The sequence below is a fragment of the Rhinopithecus bieti genome, unplaced genomic scaffold (assembly GCF_001698545.2).
Source record: "Rhinopithecus bieti isolate Rb0 unplaced genomic scaffold, ASM169854v2 scaffold_61117, whole genome shotgun sequence".
Lineage (NCBI taxonomy): Eukaryota > Metazoa > Chordata > Mammalia > Primates > Cercopithecidae > Rhinopithecus > Rhinopithecus bieti.
In genome coordinates, this window is record NW_016824934.1 from 3,882,297 (window position 1) to 3,904,443 (window position 22,147).

At 36.5% G+C, this 22,147-nt stretch overlaps 1 protein-coding gene across 10 annotated transcripts in view; it reads left to right on the top strand.

The window, feature by feature from the left end:
- The window catches only part of SOCS5 (suppressor of cytokine signaling 5), a 171,581-nt gene that overhangs the window by 38,466 nt on the left and 110,968 nt on the right, over positions 1–22,147 (top strand). The gene's annotated exons all lie outside the window — the stretch shown is intronic.

The following is a 22,147-nucleotide window of genomic DNA, read 5'->3' on the forward strand; positions in this document are numbered from 1 at the left end:
ATGAATTTACTACTCTAGGAACCTCATGAGAAGAATCATCAGTGTTTGCCCTTTTGTGACTGGTTTATTCCACTTAGCACGATGTCTTCAAGGTTCATCCATGTTGTAGCATGTGTTAGAATATCCTCCCTATTTAAGGCTGAATAATATTCTATTATGTATGTACCACATTTGGTTTGTCCATGCATATGTTGATGGATGCTTGGGTTGTTGTGCTACCCTCAACCTATTACCCACAAATACAAGCCACATACAGGTTGATATCCCTTATCTGAAATGCTTGGGACCAGAAGTGTTTTGAATTTCAGATTTTTTTTTTTTTAATATTTACATTATGCTTACCAGTTGAGCATCCCTAATGTGGATATTTGAAATGTTCCAATGAACATTTCCTGTGAGCATTATGTAGGCACTCAAAAAGTTTCAGAGTTTGGGGCATTTTGAATTTCAGATTTTTGGATTTAGGGATGCTCAACCTGTACTCACATAGCTTCTTAAAAGGAAATTTAAGAAAAGTAAACTCACCTATATTAAGAACTTATTTTTCTAGCAAGTAATTTATCACCTCTCTTAATCTTAGCTTCTGAAATGTAAACTAAGAAAGTTATGAAGAATCTTATCTAGATGTCAAATCTTAAAATTAGATCCAAGAGTGGAATTAGAGAAATACAGTGGCCTTTGACAATAAAAGACTAGATTTTAAGAGTCTCTTAATTATTTGGTGAGAGACACAGGACAGTACAATCTGTAAATTTCTATTCTTTTGAACCATGAAGATTTTATCATGACTGGAATGAGAAGAAATATAGCTGTAGCTTGATGGTTTTGCTTTTATAAAATTCATCTGGTATTGAAGAGAAAAAGATTATTAATGGGTAAAGTAAGAAAAATTAACTCCATTCCTACTGCGTGACTTTTATTATCAGTAGCAATCTGATAACTGATTATTATCAGTTTGATGACAATAATTATTGTTGGATGCTTGGTTGCTAATACTTTGCCTGATGCCTAGAAAATTCTGATTTGGGATCTGTATCCTAATAGGCACATAGCCCAAATTAGCAGTCAAATTCTTCTATTAAAATTATCTGATCAAGCTTTCAAATAATTCATACATTTACATGGAATACACACTCAGTGGTTTAAACAGAATTTCATAGAAGCTTTCCCATTGAAGCTGATTGTTTGGCAAAATGGTGAGTCATGCTTTACTGGCCAACTCACACACCAGCTGTTGGTATAATCAGTTACCTGAGCCAAGATCAAAGCAACAGAATAGAATATAGTACCTTGGCTCTGATACTTTCTGTCTTTTCTAAAAGAAAAAAAAATCGGGATGTAAATTTCCATCCCTCTCCTATGTGCTTTGGGTTTTAAGAAGCAATATAAGACCATTTTTTATCTTTAGAATCTTACAGTTGTAGAGATAAAATTGATATGCTTGAAATGATCTGAAAAGATGAGAACAAATTGTGGTGTTAACTGTAAACCCTTTCAGAGAAATCAACAGGGAGACATTTGAACTTGGTGTAGATGTTAAAAAATAGAATTGAATGGTAGAGGGCCAACTAAGGGAGGTATTTCAGAGTAAGGAGAAATTAGTTTGGATAAAGCAGGGCCTGATTATGGGTGGTAATGAGTGAATGCGAGGCGCAAGATGCTCCAACTGTTGAATGTTCCTAAAAGAAATGGAATTTGGCAGTATTATGAGTCCAGGAAGACCAAGAGAGACTAAGGTGTTGTAGAAATCTGGGAATGAGACAAAAGAAATCTGGACAAAGTCTCTGGCGGTGAAAGTAGACAGAAAAGGTACATTGGAGGGACATCTTGAAAAAAGAAACTGTTGAACTAGGTAACGTTAAATATGGTGATATTAAGTGGAGGAAGAGTAAGATACTCTAAGATTTTCCCAAGAAATCAAGTACAAACCTGGTAAATGACATTTCAAGTACAAACCTGGGGAGACATATTGTTAATTTTGGATATAGTTAATTTGAGGTGCAATGGAGAATAGCCAGATTGGGACAGACTTTTAGGCTGTTAGTGGACTGAAGAGTGTGTTGAATTCACTCACTCACTGAAGAGTGAGTTGAAGACTGTAGAAGTGTGTTTCCCATACACATCCAGTTGTATTTGAGGAGGTGAAAATTGGTCCTAGAAAATACTTGTTTATAACTGTAACTTACAGGCAGGAACATATGTTCTCATAGCTTCTATGTATATGTTAAAAAATCTTTAAGTCAAATAAAATTTTTTCCCCATTAGCATCATTTCACTTGAAGGAACTAGGTTGGTTAAATAGATGAAGTTCATCAATCACATCCAGGAAACTGAAGTTTTTTCCCCATACAGTGAAATAAGAAAGGTAGTAAGCTGCATCTTGCTAGCAGTAAGAAAGATGCAGAACCAGGATAAGAACTCAGATTCTTTAAGGAGCGACATCTTAGAATAAACATTGTGGCAGAATAATGTCATATCAAGGATATATCAAGATGTCATATCAAGGATATGTCATATCAAGGATATGTCATATCAAGGATATGTCATATCAAGGATATGTCATATCAAGGATATGTCATATCAAGGATATGACATTATATTCTTAATTATTGTAAATTATTGAATTATTTAACACGTTTAATTTTACAACATTTGAGGTAATGTACCAGTAGAAAGTGGATGCTTCATGTTTTTCTTTGGTGGAATATTTAGTTTGGTCGACTGTGCCAAATTTTATTTGTGGCTTTCTCTCTCAGAATGACTCTTTTTGTAAATAGCAAAACATATATAACCATATAGAGTCAAAGAGAAAAAAAAACTTGGCAGAAGACTATATCCATTGTTATTGGATTGTAAATTGTCCTAAGAAGTAATATCTTACAGGAATGATAATTAGAAAGGTAATATAATTAGAAATAATAGTCTTGTGTAGGGGTGGACTATTATTGGGGTTTCACTGAAGGATACCTGAGGTGGTTGTTAGTAACACTTTGTGAGTGCCTCCAAGTACAAGTACAGTACTGCTTTCTGCTTTCTTTGTTGTCTGTCTTGTGTATGCTGCTTTTTGGTTATTCTCCTTTTCTGTAGTAAAATGTAACCCATATATAAAGGAATGAATAAATTATAAAGGGGCAGTTTAATGAGTAATTATAAAGCATATGTGCTACCCAGATTAAGAAATAGAATATTGCCGGTGAACCAGAAGTCTGCTGTGTGCCCTTTCCCAGTCAAACTCCATCTGTCCCCACTGCATCCTATCCCCCAGAAGTAACCATATTCTTTTGTGAACATCATTTTTTCTTTCTCTTTAAACTTTTACCATCTATGTGTGCATCCCTAAATGGTATAGTTTAGTTTTGCCTCTTTTGTACACATGTCTACACGCATAGGTATACATGTCAGTATTCATGTGTATATTTTTATTTCTCTAATCCATTGTGCATATACTATTCCATTGTATCAATATACCATAATATATGTATTCTGCTCTACTTTATAATACTGAAAAACGCAGCTGTGACCAGTTGAGGAAATAATGCCCAGGAGGATCACCTCTCTCAGAGAACGAAGGAATTAACGTATTCAAATGGATACCTTTATTTGTAGAATACTTCTTAATATCATGTGATATACTAGAATTCTAGGGAACATGAGTTATGAACTACTGGATGAGACCTTTTGTTATTACATTCTGTCACTGAGTAATTTCAGTGCCTGCTATTCCTACAGTCATGTCTAAGGAGAACATTCACTGAGGGAGTAAACCAAGGTAGCTGTGCTTTAGATCATGAAAGACCTTACCTTACCTGGCAATAGATGATTGGACTGGCATGGGTATCCAAATTAAAGTCACCAGTGATTGGTCGGACACTGCTCAACCAGGTGGACTAGCACAGAAAGTTGTCTCCAAATGGGAATGAGCTTAACCAGTCAGGTTCTGACAGGCCTTACAATTGGCTATATTTGGTTAAAGAACTATTGCTTTTGCTTTTAATTTTCTGTCTGGATGTACCCAGATAAACAAGGTAGAGTGCTGGTTACTGTAAGAATACACATGATGCGTATCATAAAACTCACAAAAAGAAATAGAGATAGGCAGTTAAGTATTGGAAGCAGAATTTGAAAAATCAAGAGAAAGAGATAGGAGGGGCCTGTGATAGACCAAGAATTAGCAAAAGTTATGAGAAAGTGGCACCTATGAGGTAGAAGAATACAGAGTCTAGAAGCAGAGATACAGCTGGTGGCTGGAGACAAATCACATATCTAAAGCTGATACCCAGGGAGTTGCTGGGTGCCAGTAAGAACCACAGTTCTAGGATGAGGTTCTGCCACTGCCTACTGCTCCTCTTGCTGCCTCCTAGGGCAGACCTGGAACCACACCCATTCTCAGTCCCAGTATCCTTGAGGCCCAGACCCACTTGTGTTACTGATTTTGTTCTTGGACTTCTGACTATCAAATCCATGCTTATTAATCAGGATCCTTCCTCAGCCATACACACCTACATTTGTCTACCCGTAGTGTGTCAGAACCTTGCAACCAGAAGAGACTCATAAATGAGTTGAAATTCATTAGTTGTATTACTTACCACTAATTCCCAATACTGTTTGAGAAAGTCAGACTGGCTTGAGTGGAGACCTGTATTTGTGATTCCTTTCTCCATTGGTTGTGTTCTCTGCCCCTGTAACCCACCATTTATTTGTGTCTTTACTTCCTCACTGTTGCTTCATCTTTAAAAAGTTTTTAAAATATTTCATCATTCATTTCTTCTGCATTTTGCACGTATGTTTGAGTTTATAATATGAAATTAGATTGATCTTTTTCAAGATCGACTTCCTTTTTATTTATTTGAAATGGAGTCTTGCTCTGCCACCCAGACTGGAGTGCAGTGGCGTGATTTCAGCTCACTGCAACCTCTACCTCCCAGGTTCAAGCAATTCTTTTACTCCAGTGTCCAAGTAGCTGGGATTACAGGTATGCGCCACCATGCTGGGCTAATTTTTGTATTTTTACAAATCCCAAAGTGCTGGGATTACAGGCATGAGCCACCGCATCTGGCCCCAAGATCCACTTCCTTTTTAAATAGCAATTTAAAATATTGGATTTAATATTTTGAAAGTACAAAAAAAATGAAATTACAATAAATAGGAACTATCCAGAGATAACCACAGTGTTATTTCCTAACTATATATTTTTTTAAATGTTTGTGGTATATATGTGTATTAAGGTCTATTTAGTTGTACTATTTTATAACCATTTTTATTTAATATGAACATTTCCAGAATATTAAATGCTCCAGAAACATGGTTTTTTATGTCTATTATTCCAGCATGTAAAGGCACCAGAATTTATTTAACCAGTCCTCTGTTCACTGAGCAATATGATTATTGCCAATTTTTTCCTAATATAACTAATGCTATGATGAATATTTCCTGCATATAAATCTGTATCCTTATCTGATTATGTTCTTGGAATAAATTTCTAATTGTGAAGCCTTGGATAGAAAGATGTGCATAGTTTTAAAGCTTTGGTACATAATATACAGTTTCCTTTTTGAAATGTCATGTGGATCTATGTTCTCACATTAGTGTGTGACAGTGCTACTTTCTCAATACCCATGCTAGATAGTACCATTAAAATGTAAAAGAAATAAAAGCAGACTTTGCCAGTTTGGTTAGTGATAAATCTTGTATCACATTTTAATTTGAATGTCTTTGACAAATTCCAAGAATGACCTTTTTTCCATATATTTATTGGCCAAGTATACATCTGATTTGTGATTATTCTGGAGATATCCTTTGCTGTTTTTTTAATTGAGTTGTTGTGTTTTACCATTTTCTTTGTCTTGTTTTCTTTTTTAAATAGAGACAGGTCTTGCTTTGTTGCCCAGGCTGGACTTGGAAGTCCTGGGCTCAAGCAAGCATCCTCTCCACACCCCCACCCCCACTCCCACCTTCTTAGTAGCTGATCTATAGGCGCACAGCACTGCGTCTGGCATATCTTTTTCTTATAAATTACATATATTAATTTTCAGCATATGACAACATATTGTCATATGTCATCTCCATATGTCATGTTGAAAATGTTTTATTCAGCTTATCACTTACCTTTGTTTATGACATTTTTGGTATACAGAAGTCTTAAATGTTATGTCATTTAGTCTTTTGATCATTGCCTTTTGGTTTATTGCTTCAGCATTTTGCTTAAATAGGCCTTCTCATCTCTTATTTGGGAAATCATAAGTTTTTCTATGTTTACTACTTTTTTTTTTTTTTTTTGAGACAGAGTCTCACTCTGTCACCCAGGCTGGAGTGCAGTGGCGCAATCTCTGCTCACTGCATCCTCCGCCTCCCAGGTTTAAGTGATTCTCCTGCCTCAGCCTCCCGAGTAGCTCACATTACAGGTGCACGTCACTACACCTGGCTAATTTTTGTATTTTTAGTAGAGACACGGGGTTTCACCATGATGGCCACGCTAGTCTCGAACTCTTGACCTTGTGATCCGCCCACCTCAGCCTCCCAAAGTGCTGGGATTACAGGCATGAGCTGCCGCGCCCAGCCTGTTTACTGCGTTTTAATGGTAGGTTTATGTTTTTACAATCCGTTGAAATTCTTACCCATTCATCTTATGGGAACATTTGAGATTACTCAATTTTAGGCCCCAAAGTATAGTTTTTTAGTTTCAGAAAACTTGACTGTTAACTTTTTATAAGTTTTTCATCTACTTCCTACCTCCTTCCTCTATATATATATCTGCCCACCACCATATACAATTTGTATTTTATATATATAGACACACACATATATGTATCTATTTTATATATATATGTGTGTGTGTGTGTGTGTGTGTGTATAATCAACATGTTACAGGAAAGGGGTCCTGATCCAGACCCCCAAGAGAAGGGTCTTGGATCTTGTGCAAGAAATAATTCAAGGTGGGTCCATAGAGTAAAGTGAAAGCAAGTTTATTAGGAAAGTAAAGGAATAAAAGAATGGCTATTCCATAGAGTGGCCCCGTGAGCTGCTGATTGCCCATTTTTATGGTTATTTCTTAATGATACGCTAAACAAGGGGTGGATTATTCATGCCTCCGCTTTGTAGACTATATAGGGTAACTTCCTGACGTTACCATGGCATTTGTAAACTGTCATGGCGCTGATGGGAGTGTAACAGGGAGGATAACCAGAGGTCACTCTTGTGGCCTTCTTGGTTTTGGTAGGTTTTGGCTGGCTTCTGTAATGCAGCCTGTTATCACCAAGGTCTTTATGACCTGTATTTTGTGCTGACCTCCTATCTCATCCTGTGACTTAGAATACCTTCACTGTCTAGGAATACAGCCCAGTAGGTCTCAGCCTCATTTTACCTAACCCCTACTCAAGATGGTTCATATGCTTCTGGCAAACTTACGTATACTCGAATATTTACTATAATGATGACTGATTAAGAGTCATACAAGGAACTGGGGGGCATCTCCAAATATATCAGAAATTTAAGCAAAGGCCTTCCATTTGTATTTTCTGTTGGTAATAGGAGAAAAAGGAGAAACACAGTGAGTTGTATTTTTCTCAATTTTCTGCATAAAGGAAGCATATCAGTTTTTTAAAGAGAAACCTTGGCAGTAAAGTCAAAGAGGAATTTTTTTGTGTAGGTGTTTATATCAGGGGTGATGCCTTTGATACTTTTTTTTTTTTTTTTTTTTTGGGTGTTTTTTTTAGGGGTGTTCCTTTTTATATTTTTTTTTTTTTTTTTTTTTTTTTTTTGAGAAGGAGTCTCACTCTGTTGCCCAGGCTAGAGTGCAGTGGCGCAATCTCGGCTCACTGCAGCCTCCTCCTCCCGGGATCAAGTGATTCTCCTCCCTCAGCCTCCGAGTAGCTGGGATTATAGGCGTGCGCCACCACACCTGGCTAATTTTTGTATTTTTAGTAGAGATGGTGTTTCACCATGTTGGTCAGGCTGGTCATGAACTCCTGACCTCAAGTGGTTCAGCCACCTCTGCCTCCCAAAGTTTTGGGATTACAGGCATAAGCCACTACACCCAGCCCTTTGATACAATTTTTATAGAACCTGGAATAATACAAGACCACTTATTTGATAAACTCTTAAGAAGTTGAGAGCATAACATTAAGTTGTAATTCTGGTATAGTATTTGTGTAGGGAGCCAAAATAATACAAACCACATATATATATATATATTTCTGGTGAAGTAATTTGATAACGGATAGAACATAGAAAATCAGTGTGGGTGCTGAGATAGTCCCAAACTAGTTATTTCAAAATAATAATCAAGATTTTTTTTTTTTTTTTTTTTTTTGAGANATGAGGTGAGGATTTGGGGAGGATATCATCCAAGATTTTCCAGTATACATAGCCTGGAGCCATCCATTCTGCTAAGTAAGACCAGTGAAAACTTGATCCCTGGATAAGAACTTGACACGGAGGGACCTGATATGCACACCCATTTAGTATAAAAATCTAGTTGGCATCCCAACACTGCCACTTTATTGGTTTTTGTTTGTTTGTTTTTGAGAGGGAGTTTTGCTCTTGTTGCCCAAGCTGGAGTGCAATGGTGCAAGCTTGGCTTACTGCAACGTCCGCCTCCCAGGTTCGAGCGATTCTCCTGCCTCAGCCTCCTGAGTAGCTGGGATTACAGGCGTGCACCCCCATACCCACTAATTTTTTGTATTTTTAGTAGAAATGGGGTTTTACCGTGTTAGTCAGGCTGGTCTTGAACTCATGACCTCAGGTGATCTGCCCACCTCGGCCTCCCAAAGTGCAGGGATTACGTGCATGAGCTGCCATCTCCTGCCGTAATCAAAATTTTTGATCTGATTTTATTTTACGTATATTTGTGATTTCTATTGAGTACTTGGGAAATAGTTGTGGAATGGTTCATCCATACTAGATCTAAGTATTTCCCCTGTAAAGTTTTACATTTTATTGTGAAAATTAGAAAATCTATATAACAAGATGTAGAATTATCCCATTTAAGTGGATTTCCAGGGTTGACCTGCAAGCAATAAGAAAGGATTTTTACCCACTACACTTCAAACAATGATGATGCGAACTGTTTAAGTTAATAGTAAGTGTTAATTCATTTCACATCTCAGAGAATGTCTAAGAATTTTGGGGATATTAATGAAGCACTACATCCTTATCAAAGAATATTGAGAATTCTGCTTTGAACTACTCAGTTTATCTTTGAGACTGTTTAAACTTCCCTTTCTTTATCTGCAAAAGAAGTCTCAATCTTAAGCCACGTTTATGGGAAATGACTATACCTTAAACTGTGTAGGAAGTTATTTTAGGGGGAGACAGGAAAGGGAAAGTTTGTGTTGGAAGAACAGCATTTCTTTGATCACATTTTTTTGTATCTGACACTACATTTACATTGTTTAAATTGAACATAAATTTGTACCTGATCAAAAACATGTCTAGCTATGGAGTATGAGCCTATTTAAATAACTCTGTATTATACATTAGGATTTTACTTTAATTTAATTGGCGAGTAGTATGATCAGAATTAGTTGTAACTGTTATGCTATGTTAGACCTTAAATAACTTGATTCCATTTGTAGAATACTCTGCTTATTTTAAAAATTCTGATATTAAAAGAAAAATCACAGGTCTTTGAGGTTAGCTAATTGAGTTGCGTGTAGAGGAAGGACTACCTGGGTTGGCTAGAGACAGAGGGTTGTTTATCCTCTTTAACATTTCCCGTGAAAGGCTCTTCACAAATCTCTTTTGGTTGTTTATTTACCTTTTTAACCATTTGAAATTTAATTTTTTCCTGAGAGTTTCTTTGTCTTTGGTCTTTAGAAGGATTGAAGAGTGGCCAGTCAGAATTTCTCTTTTTAAAGAAAGAGTCTCTGTATATGTAAAAACAACCATTTGATCACCTTCATTCTCCAGATGGCGTAATTCCAGCTATATTATCTTAATATTCCTAAATTATAGTACCCTTAACTGTTGTTTTGCTGTACTTTTCTTCCCAGTTTTAAAGGGTGGAGGAAGTAGCCAGACACAGAGCACTTTGATTTTTTTCTTTTTTTTCCTTTGGTGCTTGAAATCCTGGGATCAATACTATGAAGGATGCTCCAGAAGGGAGTGAGAGTGGAGAAAGGTAGACTATATAGGCATCTGATTCATCCATGCAAATGATGAAGACTGAACCTGTTAGGGGGCAGTGGAGATAGAGAGGAGGGATAGGCCTGATATGGCTGTGAAGTAGACTATAGACCCACATTCTTCTTATTCACCACTCCCCAGAGTAAGTACAAAGACAGTGGTAACTCTAGGATATCTAGCATGTTTTCTCTCTTGCCATTTGAATCTTCTCCTTTGGAATATAGAAATATTCCATCAGGGCCAGGCGCGGTGGTTCACGCCTGTAATCCCAGCACTTTGGGAGGCCAAGGCGAGCGGATCACGAGGTCAGGAGATCGAGACCATCCTGGCTAACACGGTGAAACCCTGTCTCTACTAAAAATACAAAACATTAGCTGGGCATGGTGGCGGGTGCCTGTAGTCCCAGCTACTCGGGAGGCTGAGTCAGGAGAATGGCGTGAACCCGGGAGGTGGAGCTTGCAGTGAGCCGAGATCACCCCACTGCACACCAGCCCTGGTGACAGAGCGAGACTCTGTCTCAAAAAAAAAAAAAAAAAAAAAAAAAAAAAAATCCCATCAGCCTGTCTCCTTTACATTTTTTTGTTGCATCTCTTTTAATTTTGGTTTCTACATGTTTGTTGTTAGTATGGCATACAGTTATGTAATTGATTTTTGTGTGTTGATCTTATATCTTGTGACCCTGCTAAACTGCAAAGTTTACTTTTCTTTCTTATTTAAGATTCCTTAGGGTTTTCTATGTAGACAATCGTGTCATCAGAAAATGGAGTTTTATTTTCTTTTCCAATTTACATGACTTTATTCCTTTTTCTTGCCTTATTGAGCTGGCTGTTGCATGTCTTTTGATCTCTTGTTCTGGCCATCAGTGATTACACATCAAGGTTGTTAAGACAGATTTGTTTCTTCTGCCTAGAACACCTTGCATAGGCTGGCGTTTTCCTTCAGCAAGGATTTTAATTACTGTTTCTTTTTTTTTGAGACGGAGTCTGGCTCTGTCTCCTAGGCTGGAGTGCAGTGGCGGGATCTCAGCTCACTACAAGCTCCGCCTCCCAGGTTTACGCCATTCTCCTGCCTCAGCCTCCCAAGCAGCTGGGACCACAGGCGCCCGCCACCTCGCCCGGCTAGTTTTTTGTATTTTTTAGTAGAGACGGGGTTTCACCGTGTTAGCCCGGATGGTCTCGATCTCCTGACCTCGTGATCCACCCGTCTCGGCCTCCCAAAGTGCTGGGATTACAGGCTTGAGCCACCGCGCCCGGCCTAATTACTGTTTCAAAGTCTTGAACGGCTTTTGATTTTTAATTTCTTCTTGAGTCAGTTTTGGTAGTTTATGTTTTCTAAAATCTAGTCATTTCTTCTTAGTTTTAAATTTATTTGCTTAGTGGTCTTGGTCTCTTACTTTTTTTTTTTTTTTTTTTAGACAGGGTTTTGCCCTGTTGGCCAGGCTGGAGTGCAGTGGTGCAGACACAACTCACTGCAGCCTTGACCTCCTGGGCTCAAGTGATCCTCCCACCTCAGCCTCCAGAGTAACTGGGACCACAGGCACATACCACTACACCCGGCTAACTTTTGTATATAGAGGTAGGGTTTTGCCTTGTTGCCCAGGCTGGTTTCAAACTCCTGGGCTCAAGTGATCTGCCTGCCTTGGCCTCCCAAAGTGCTAAGAATTACAGGCATGAGCCACTGTGCCCAACTGGTCTTTTATCTTTTAAATCTTTGTTTTATGTCTCCATGTGTTCCCTTTTTTATTCTTGCATAATGTGTCCATGTAGTCTGTGGCCCTGGACTGTTACACTTTTTAAGGTTTCTTTGGTCTTCTCTTGCTGTGGTCATTGTACTTACATGTAGTGCTCCTTTATTACCACATCCCCAACCCTTCTAATTTGCAGTTTGTAAGTATGCACTTGGTATCTAGCAAATAAAGTTTGCTTAAATTGAAGGTGAATTTAGAGTAAATAGGCATAGAGAAAGAGCTTTAAATATTCACATCTGAGAGCTTGAACTTTATCATCATGTTGACCACATGTGGTACTCAGCAAATGTTAAAATGAATATTTAAAAAATCTTTTCAGCTTCTCAGCTTTTGATAGGTTATGTTTAATTTTAGTTGTTAATAAACTAAAGATTTCTTGATTGTCCTACTTCTAAAAACTAAATTTGTATGTTACATGCTAATTGGTAAAACCAAAACTAAGCTGTATTACTTGGAGTTTCTAGTTGATGATTTTGTTCAACGTACTTCTCTTTACATTGTTTTCTTAACATGATTAAAAGTTATCCTTATTTGCCTTTACTTCTCCTGATACCCTTCTCAAATATCCTCCTAAAGACTAATTTTAAGATGTTTCCATTGTCTTTTCTCTTTTCTTTTCTTTTTTTTTTTTTTTTTTTTTTTTTTTTTTTTTTTTGAGACATAGTCTCACTCTGTCACCCAGGCTATAGTGCAGTGATGTGATCTTGGCTCACTGCAGCCTCAGCCTCCCAGGTTCCAGCAATCCTCCCACCTCAGCCTCCTGAGTCGCTGGGACCGCAGATGCATGCCACTTGGCCTGGCTAATTTTAGAAAAATTTTTTGTAGAAACAAGGTCTCTCTGTGTTGCTCAGGCTGATCTTAAACTCCTGGGCTCAAGTGATCCTCCTCCCTCGGCCTCCAAAAGTGTTGGGATTGTAAGCATGAGCCACTGTGTCCGGACAAATTTTCCTTTTTTTTATGGTGTCAGGGAAGGTAGATCCAAAAAGGGGTGCACATTGTCCTGATTGGTTTCTTTCTTTTTTTTTCTTTCTTGGATTCATTACAAGTTGTCAAATTATTTTCCATTAGTTTTTTTTAGAGCTAAAATTTGGCATAGGAGACAGTAGTATCTTTAAGTTTGTTAAAGATTAGTAAATGTATTCTAAACAGTTTTAGATAAAAAGTAAAAAAGTTGTTATCTTCAAAACATTATTTTATTTTAGTCCTTAGAGTCTTTGTATTTCTTGTGATACTTGATTTAAACTGCTGGGGTTATAAAATGGTTATCCTCCCTAGAGAAGGAAGTGGTGCAGATTCCATTTGCTCACTTACCATTGGTAACTGAATATTATTTGTAAATTATTAGCAGGATCATAATGAGCTCACTGTTAAGTAGTTCCCCCAATCAGAGACTCTTTGCTGGATTAAGCTATCTACTAAATTCCTCAACTGAGAGTTGTTTTACTTTGTTGGATTTTTTGTTTATATTTAACTACCTTTTATATTAAGGGAGATTTGTAGGAAGCACTGATGCCCTGTGCTGTAGTAAGCATGATGAGTAGAGGCAGTGCTGACAGTACTAGTCACATTTGGTTATAATGCTGAGTAAAATGTTATTGACTTTACTAAGTTGGTTTGCCTAACAGAAGTAGTCTCCCTGGAGGTGGGATATCAATGCAGAACTGACTCAGCAATAATCTTTCCCTAAGCATAAAATAGCCTTACTTTTTGTTACTGTCACTAACATGAACTAACATGCTTTGGATTGGTTGTGTATCAGAAGCTATCATTTTTGAGGCTCTATTATATATGCTTAGTTGTTCTTACCTTATGTCATGTTATCCTGGAAAGGCCAAGACTTAGGTCTCTTACACAGCTAGTGAGAGCTTGAATTTGATTTTAGGTCCTGCTAAATCTAAGGCTTATGTTATTTGTGTTATACCAGTCTGCCGGTAATGCTGGCCAAATAAGAAACATTTCAATGAATGGTATATTTGTTAGTATATTATATAAGATATATTATATAAGAAAATGAAGCATAACTTATTAGGATTTTAGGCTTCTCTAGTGTACGGCATCTATAGAGCAAAATTTAAATTGTGGTAGTGTTTTATTCGACTAAAAAGGAATCAGAAGCCCCTCCAAATGAATAAGGACTGTGTTCCTGGACCTTACCCAGTACTGCACAGATTAGCTATCATTAGTTTTTATGGATGAGCTGTAGAGTCAGTGAAGAAGCATTTCAATGAATGGTATATTTGTTAGTATATTATATAAGATATATAAGAAAATCTCTATAGCGTTTCTTAGGCTATGATATGGAAATTGGAGTCATGGATAGAACTTTCACTCTGGCAGATACTGTATGTAGGAAAATGACATTTGTGGCATGATCCAGAAGAACTGAAAGAGAGAAGTATTTTTTAAAAGAGAGAAAAGCTGAAGATGCTAGATAATACTGGTAACATTTTTAAAACCTCTCTGTCTTTTGAGGGTCTCCTACGAGCCAAGCATTTTATGTATATTATTTCTATCGTCACATCCAACCCATAAGGTAGATGTTATCCTCATTGTACCAAGGGGCAAATTTAGGTTCAGAAATATGAAGAAAGACATTCAAGGTTCTAGCATTCTTAAATGGTAATACTAGAATTCATCCTTTCTGCTCCTGCCTCCCAAGTGTTTGATTATTTCATTGTCTATCTGCTTTTCATTCTGGTGCCCTAAGCAAAGCATAGGCAGTATCTTACAAGAGATTTGGGCTTAAGAATAGGATTTCTGCTAGGCCTGGCGTGTCCTCCTACATGATACTAGAAGTTAGAATTCTGTGGATGGATAAAACTTAGGAACTGGAAATGTAAAATTAAATACTTTTTTTTTAATTAGAAAAAGAAATAGCCCTAAAATTTTCTTTTTTGGAGAGTAGGATTGTAGGGACTATATAACACATGACTCTTAATTTGGTTCTGTGTCTTCTTTTTAAAAATGGACCACTATATTAATGTACAGAGAAAAATGTAAGAACTTACTAAACTCCATCCCTTGAAATTAGGCATATGATTACAAAATACATTCTTAACTGACCATATAATTAAAAGTAGTATTCAGAGAAGCAGTAGAACTTATTAATATAGAACCATTTGTTACAATAGTACCAGAATATTTCTGAGTGGTATGCAGGCCTACACAAAGGGTTATGGGTTTAATAGTTGATAGGCATATAGAGTAGAGATACCAAAACATTGTTGGTAGGCCATGAATATACTTGAGATTCTTTTGGTCAGAGTATTGTTTCATTACAATTAAAATGGAATAAGCTAGAAATTTTCTTTTGAGTCCGTATGTGCTACCTCTGTCAAATTTTCATGTTGGAGTGATGCTGAGTTTGTATAATAATTTGAGATATATTCCATCTTTTTATGCTCTCCAATAATTCAAAATATGGAAATGATGTATTCTCTGAAGTTTTAAATAACTTAATGACACTATAGTACTTAGACTTAGAATTAATATACAATTTTTAAATTGGCTAAAGAGGAGAGAAGCTGAATAGACTAAATAATAATAGAAGAAATTGAAGTCCAAGTTGTTATTAATCTCTCAGATGTATGGGTTTCTACATCTATAAAATTGAGATAATTATTACTCGTAGGGTTGTTGAGAAAAGTAAAATGCTTATGTCAGAGCCTGGTACATTGTTAGCCCCCAATAATGTAAATTGTCATCACAGCCATTACTATCATCATTATTACTCTTTTTTCAAGATTCAGCTTTTTTCCAGAGTTTTATTTCTTTGATTACTTACTTCAAAGACTCTTAGATTTACTGTTAAAAAATGTAATTGCCAGAGGTCTATCTCTTTTGCTAGCCGATTCCATCTCTGACATAGTTTACTTAAAACAAAATACACTTTATAAGAAATAAAAGGAATGTAGACACAGACATGGAAGAGTTTTTTTTATTATTATTATTATAAGAGAAGATTATGTACAGGTTTTGCATAAAAGAGAACATGTGGAAAGATACTCACCAGAATATTAACAGTGATTATCTCTAGGTGGTGGGACTTAAAATGAGGGTTAGATTTTTAAAAGTATTTCTGGAGTATTTTAGTTATTCTGTGTGTGTACTATTTTTCTAAGAAAGTTTTCTCTTTTATCTCTTTTCTCTTTTATGCCCTAGTGGTCATCCATTTACTTTATGTACTTAAGATCATCTTCTTAGAGTACTGATCTTCAAACTGTTCCATAGAATGACTATTAGATTTGGCAAACATAATCTTAAATGTTTTATGTAGTACATCAGGGGTTGGCAAACTATGGCAAATGGGCAAAATCTAGCCCACCACTTGTTTTTGTACAGCCTACCATGAACTAAGAATGGATTTTACAGTTTTAAATGGTTAATGAAAATCAGAATAATAATATTTTGTGACAAGGGAAAATTATATGAAATTTAAGTTTCACTGACCATAAATAGAGTTATATTGACATGCAGCTATGCTTATTCACTTGCATGTTGCCTATGGCTGCATTCAGGCCACAGTGGCAGAGTTCAGTAGTTGCCATAGAGACTGTATGGCCCACAAAGTCTAAAACATTTACTGCCTGGCCCTTTAGAGAAAATGTTTGCTGAGCACTGCACCACATTAGAGAAACCTATGTAGTTCAGTGTTTTTTGTTTTGTTTTGTTTTGTTTTGTTTTTTTTTTTAATCTTATGTTTTTATTCAGCAAGCGGACATTACCACCTGAGCTCTACCTCCTTGTCCAATCAGCGGCAGCATTAGATGCTCATAGGATTCATCCCTGTTGTGAACTGTGCACAGGGGATCTAGGTTGCATGTTCCTTATGAGAATCTTAACTAATGCCTGATGATACAAGGTGGAACAGTTTCATCCTGAAACCTTCTTCCATGAAACCAGTCCCTGGTGCCAAAAAGGTTGGGGACTGCTGTTTTAGAAGCCTCTGAGTGCCTCTTCTAATTCTCTACCCTTCCCCGTAATAGGCAACCATTATCCTAACTTTGCTGACATCCCCTTGCTTTTGTATCTTTATTATATATGTATGTATACCTAAACAATATATTTGGAGATTTGCTTGTTTAAAAGGTAAATTGTTTCATAATGGATATATTCATCTCTTATAATTTCTTTCTCTAAGCATTATGTTTTGAGTGTTACATTTTATATTGATGCAGGTAGCTGTAGTTGATCATTTCTGCTACCTAGTGCTCCATTATATGAATGTATACTAACGGACTAATTAGCATTTACTTACATATCTCCATGACAGCCACAACAGCAACATTTTAAAAATTCAATTTGTTGACTCTCTTCAAACCCCTACCTGACAAAACTGTTTTATTTCATGTTTTCTCTCTCTGAAACAGCATCTCTATTCATCTGTTTGCCTAAGCTAGACTCCTAGTGTCATTTGCGGCATCAGTCTCTCCTCATTTCTCATTTTCAGTTGATCTTCAATCCTATAGATTAGACATCTGAACATCTCATAGTCATCTCTACTGTCACCATCCTAGTCGGGTGCTTACTTGGACTCCTGCGGTAGTCTTCAGTGCCATATCAGCATCCACCCTTGCTCTCTTGTCACGGATTATAAGGCCTACATCTCCAGCTTCATCTTGACACACTTCCCCTCACTCACTGGGTTGTGTTAACTTCAGCCATTGTTCATGCCATGCTCATTCCTGCTTCAGGGCCTTTGCAAATGCTGTTCCCTCTGCCTATAGAACATTTTCCTGATTCTTCTTATCCTTCAGGATAAAAGTTTGAAATATCACCTCCTCAGAAAAGTCTTCCTTGCTCCCCAACCCCGAAACTAGGTCACGTTTCCCTGTTATCTTTAGGACTTTGTTACTTGCTACTCAATCCTGGTACTACTACTATAAATTTTAATTATGATTGTTGAGGAAGGCCTCTTACCTGATTCAGTCAGAACTAGTTGTCTATAAAGTCTAATAAAGCAATAAATCATAGAAGGGATACATACCTTAGTTTATTCTAATTTTAAGAATATAATTATGTTCATTTGCCAGTCTTTTGATTAAGGAGCTGTTATTGGAAAGAGGTTTGATCCATACCCCAAGAGAGGGTTCTTGGACCTTGCACAAGAAAGAATTCAGGGTGAGTCAATATAGAAAAGAGAAAGCAAGTTTATTAAGAAAGCAAAGGAATAAAATAATGGTTACTCCATAGGCAGAGCAGCAGCATGGGCTGCTTGACTGAGTATAGTTATGGTATTTCTTGGTTATATGCTAAACAGGGTTGGGTTATTCATGAGTTTTCCAGGAAAGGGGTGGGCAATTCCTGGAACTGAGGGTTCCTCACCTTTTTAGACCGTGTAAGGTAATTTCCTGACATTGCCGTGGCATTTATAAACTGTCATGGTGCTGGTGGGAGTGTCTTTTAACATGCTAATGCATTATAATTAATGTATAATGAGCAGTGAGGACAACCAGAGGTTACTTCGGTTGTCATCTTGTTTTGGTGGGTTTTAGCTGGTTTCTTTACCACAATCTGTGTTTTATCAAGGGTCTTTGTGATCTGTATATTGTGCCAGCCTCCTGTCTCATCCTGTGACTTAGAATGCCTAACCTCTTAGGAATGCAGCCCAGTAGGTCTCAGCCTCATTTTACCCAGCCTCTATTCAAGACGGGGTTGCTCCAGTTCAAACACCTCTGAAGGAGCCAAGGCCTTTTCTTTCAGAGTAGGTCTACTAGTTGTAGATCCATATTATCTGTGTTGGGGAAGCCATGCCCATAATGTATCATGTAAGATTCCAGTTTGGATTTTTTAAGTAGGACAGGAATTTAGGCTCTTCAGATGAATTCTTGGTTTAGAATCCTTATAGATCTTTGCAATATTTTTTCCATTTCTTTGAACTATTTTCTTGGCCTAGACCTAATTCAGCAGCATAAGTATTTCACTTTTATTGAGTATTTCAGAGTCATTTAACTTTATAAAACTCCCCACTCTTCCATACTTCATTACGTTACTTAACATTTAATTAAATCACACAGTTACAATAATATAAATGGTATGAACACGTTTGGAACCAAACACAACTAAAAGTGTAACTCACTGCTAGGAACCAGAAGTGTCTGGGTATACTAGATTAGAGGACTCGACCATTTTTTTGAGTGTACATGGTCTACTGCATTAACGTATTATGTACACTGTAACAGTGTAACTCTGAGGTTGAATTATATGTTTATGTTTTACCCACAAAATAGCAATTTTATATAGTTCAACCTAATATTAAGTAACAGTATAAAGGATAAGTGGCCATCCAATTAGATAATAATAGATCATGTCACAATATGATGTGTAAATAACAATAAAAAATAAATCATGTTTAAAAAGCCAGGTGATTCTTAGATTCTTTTAAGAAGCTATAGCTATGACAGCCACACATTCCTGAAATTCTGGGTCAGTTTTACTGTCAAATGTATTATCTTTTTCTAAAAATTATCGAAATGCCACCAAAATATCAATCAGAACTTGTCTCCTAAACTGCCTCTTGTGCCTGAATTTGATACAGAAATACTTTTAATCAGTCTACCTGTCCCAATTTTTGTTACTGTAACTGAAGGACTTTCTATTGGAAAGGTGTTATGGCTAAGAAGTCTGAAGAGGAAGGATTTGAGTTGTCACATTCTTCTTCTATGGCATTCAACGTTAAGAATATAACTGTTATGTTATAACTGTATATTTTAAGAATGTAACTGTTATAATTATGTAAGTATAATAGTTCTCTCTCAATGTATTCTTTAAACACATTAAACTTAATTTATTTCTCATAAAGCATGGGTTAAGTCCCATTGAAATAAACTCCTGGGAACTATTTCAATTATTTTGTTTTGTGTAAATTTTGTAATAGATACTACTTGGCATTAAGAAGGGCCATTGACTGTACTATTTCATTTTTATATATGTAAATTTATGTAGTGATGGAATTTGACCTAATTTTCCATAATTCTAATTTGTAGCTTATCCAGTTAAATAAAATTTTCAACAAAAGCTATTTAACTTCCAAAAGCATTATAAAATCAGTTTTAAATTATTATTCTTTGGGGAAAGAATAACTTTTAGAAATTTGCTTTGGATAGTTTTCAGAATAGCTAAGCATGTGTAGAAATCTAAGAGATTGTAATGGATGATAAACTTTTATTCTAGAATCAATGCAATGGAAATTTTATACTTTTTTTAGCCCTGTATAATTTTATATAAAACCATAAAGTAATAGAGTTGTAATTTAGATCTCAAAGGGTTTCAGCTCTGTCCTAAACACAGTTCTAAAAATTTAACAAAAAAAAAGAGCTTTGAATCTGACATTGTTAATATCAAGATAGTTGAAATGCCTTCCTGATTGTTATGTTGACTAGTCCATGAATTACTGTGAGTATTTTTTCCTTCCTGATATTAAAACTGCCCACATCACATTTCACATGTCAAGAAAAATCAACTGTCTTTCTCCATGGAGTAAGACACAATCTGATAACATGCTGCAGAGTAAGAATACAGAAATAACTTTCACGCTCTGTGAAACTGAACCAGAGGGTTCAGTGTTAGAAACTGCCTTTGTGCCTTGGCAAGTACAGATGTTTTCTGCGTATCATACTAATTCATACAACTTATAAAGAGCTATATAAGGAGATGAGTGGTTTTAGGTTAGGTCACTTTTTAAAAGTTATTTTTTGGGTATAATTTGCTTGTCAGAGAAGTATCTTTAGATAGCTACAAAATTTATAAACACAGAGAAGAGAGTTAAATTCTTGAACTTCTTGTGTCTAGAGTGATGTGGTTTATCTCAAATAGGTAGAGTAGGGTCAGTAAACTTTTTCTGAAAGGGGCTAAATAGAAAATATTTTAGGCTTTGCAGACTACATGTGGTCTCTGTCAAATGTTCTTTGTGCGTGTATGTTTTTTTAATCCCTTTAAAAATGTAAAAACTTTTCTGAGCTGGGATCCTTTCAAAAACAGGCCATGGGCCAGATTTGGCCTTCAGACTTTGGTTTGCCGGCCCTTGCTGTACATCAATAATGTTCAATACAAATGTAACCTGAGTCACATATGTTACTTTTAAATTTTCTAGTAGTCACATGGTGGGTGGTGGTGCTATTTTTTGTTAAGAGTCTTGTAGTGGTATTTGACCTTCAAACTACAAATATGTGAATTAGGTAAAAATAAAAACTAACTTTAAAATAAATGAGAAGAAACCAGGATAGAAAGGGGCTAGGATATTGGAAGAGAACATCTACAAAGACAATGGAGTCACCAAGAATATGGCAGGAATTCGGCTATATTAACAGGACTATGGGCAAGGAACTGAAATCTTAATTTAAGAAGAAGAATAAATGATAACAAGGCACGTGAAGTTCAAATGGCATAAACCTCATAAAAAGGCTTACGAGAAAGATTTTTGCAAGACAGAGGAGGCCGTGTTCTAAAATAGACGTTGCTGAGATTTAACAGTTCTGTCTAATACATTTTATTATAATATATGCCAACTACCATGCAAACTTCATATGTGCCTGACAGTGTGCTTTTAATAAAGAATTAAATCATCTGAAAGTACATTTTATGATATCATGGACATTAATTTTCTATGTTGTGTTTCCATTAGTCCAAGAGCCCTTTCTGTGAGAAACTAATGGGAAGACCTACAGTTCATTCTAAGAAAGTTTATTCTCTGTTATTCTCTTATTCCTAGTCAACTTCTTGAAAATATAAGCGTTTATGACAAAAATAACTAGTCAAAGTTCAAGATCAGCCAAAGTTTTCTGCTATCATAATGTGACAAAACCAATTGAATTTTAAGTTTAGGTTTTTCCATTTCTTCTAATGTTGACTTGTAGTTACTGAACTAGACAGTGTGCCTGTTGATATTGTAGTCTTTTTTTTTTTTTTTTTTTTTTTTTTTTTTTTTTGAGACGGAGTCTTGCTCTGTCGTCCAGGCTGGAGTGCAGTGGCCGGATCTCAGCTCACTGCAAGCTCCACCTCCCGGGTTTACGCCATTCTCCTGCCTCAGCCTCCCGAGTAGCTGGGACCACAGGCGCCCGCCACCTCGCCCGGCTAATTTTATGTATTTTAGTAGAGACGGGGTTTCACCGTGTTAGCCAGGATGGTCTCGATCTCCTGACCTCGTGATCCGCCCGTCTCGGCCTCCCAAAGTGCTGGGATTACAGGCTTGAGCCACCGCGCCCGGCCGATATTGTAGTCTTAAAAGAATTTATTTGTAAAGTGTCATACACTGCTTTAGTTTTTTTTTTTTTTTTTTTT